Below are 2,183 nucleotides of genomic sequence, written 5' to 3' on the forward strand. Positions count from 1 at the left end.
ATCAGAATGATCACACTTCTGATTTATATCCATGTAACTGTGTTATTTATAGGACAGAGTTATTTTTTTCACAACAAAATTAAAATATTATTCCTTACTTCCCCTGCCTGTCAGCTGTTCTCTAGAATATATGTATGGCTTTCCTACTCCTCGGAGCCTTAAAATTATTTATTTTCTCTGCACACAAATTGAGAATTATTAAATGATGAAATTAGTAGATTATAGCTAAAATTAGTATGAAACTCTCCATAAATATGAAAGAGATGCAATTTTTATTCATACAAGTGTCTTATGGTGGCATAAGAATGTCTGCTTCATAAGACTGATTCACATGCAAAAATCTCCTTTTACAGACATTGAAAAAAAGATAGCAGGTAAAAAGGTATGGATGAAAACAGAAGCGATTTCTAGAGCAGCCACCGTTATGGGTTCTGTGCATTGTCACTGGTCTGGTACATTTTTCCTCCTGCCTGTATAGACAGTTGTTCAGAAGTGCCACGGAACTTCTGAATATTTCAAGACATGACTTCAGATAGCTTGAAGTGTGGTACCTTGTGACTTTTTGTTTAGGAGAACAAAGTCTTGTGTGGAAGCTACTAAATATTTTTGCAATAGGATATACCTTGTGATTCTGCCTCCATTAGCTGTCTGGTGGGACAGCGAGGCAACAAGGAGACTCATTTAGAAGAGTGAAGGCTTAGCATTAATCAGGAGATGCTGAACATCTGCAGAGAAGGTGATAAACAGAAAAGAAGCTGGATTTGGAGAAAAGCAGAAACAGCTGCTCAGAAACAGAAATATGAAATGCTGGATGGTGTCTGAGGGAAACAGTTGGGAGAATAGAGCACAGATGAAAGAGAGCATGTAGTTAAAACATCCAATGTTAATAAGTGGGTAATGCCTCCGCACAGACTGTTTGTGTGTATGAACACCCACATCATCTTGCCCTCGCATTTTTTAATCTCCCAGAGGAGCATGAATACTTTGCACACTTGCCATTTTTATGGCATTATACCCTTTATAAAGAAAAAATCTGGAGCAAAATTAGTAATGTTTGTAGAGACACCAAATTAAATATGGATGAGTCCTTATTGGTAGCTGATATAATCTCTCAACAGCAGAAGTGCAGAAGAGAACTAATTTTTCTGTATGTAAAGTCACTTAAGAATTGCTTTGGATACTGCTACAAAGGACAAGCTTACTGATGACACCAGGCTTTGAGTTGTGATTGACACAGAGAGGAACAGGATGCCATTCAGAGGGACTTGGACAGGCTTAAGCAGTGGGCCCAGGTAAACCCCATGAGGTTCAACAAATCCAAGTGTAAGGTCTTGCACCTCACTGAGACAACATCCACCATGAATACAAGAGGAGGAATGAAAAGATTGAGTGCAGTCCTCCTGAAGAAGACCTGGGCATACTGGTGGATGGGAAGCTGGACATCTGCCACCAGTGTGCCCTCATGGACCAAAAATACAACCATATCCTGGGCTACACCAAAAAAAGTGTGGCCAGCAGGTTGAGGGAGGTGATGCTGCCCCTCAGCTTTATGCTGGTGAGGCCTCACATGGAGTACTGCATCCAGGTGTAGAGTCCTCAGTACAGGAGAGACACAGACCTGTTGGAGTGCATCCAGAGAAGGGCCAGAAAAATGATCCAAGGGATGGAATACTTCTCCTATGAGAACAGTCTGAGAGAGCTGGGGCTGTTCAGGCTAAGAACATAAGGCTCTGAGGTGACCCAATAGAGGCCTTTCATTATCTAATAGGGAGCTACAGGAAAGAAGGGGACAAACTTTTTAGCAGGGTCCATTGTGATAGAAAAAGGGGACCTGGTTGCAAGCTTAAAGAGGGTAGATTTAGGATAGGTATAAGGAAGATGTCTTTTACAGTGACGGTGGTGAGGCACTGGAACAGGTTTCCCAGAGATGTGGTGGATGCTCCATCCCTCAAGACTTTCAAGTCAAGGCTGGATCAGACCCTGGGCAACCTGATCCAGTTGTGCTGTCCCTTTTCATTGCAGGGGAGTTGGAATAGATGGCTCCCAGAGGTTCCTTCCAACTATAAGGACTCTATGTCTGATGCGGTTATTGGGATCTTTCTCATTATCCCTTGTAAAAGAAGAGGTAGCTAGTCAGAGCTCTCCTTTCTTTCCAGGACTGTATATTAGCAACCAAGATATCA

This window comes from Coturnix japonica, chromosome 3 (genome assembly GCF_054131305.1).
Source record: "Coturnix japonica strain WE chromosome 3, WE-NBRP24, whole genome shotgun sequence".
Classification (NCBI taxonomy): Eukaryota; Metazoa; Chordata; class Aves; order Galliformes; family Phasianidae; genus Coturnix; species Coturnix japonica.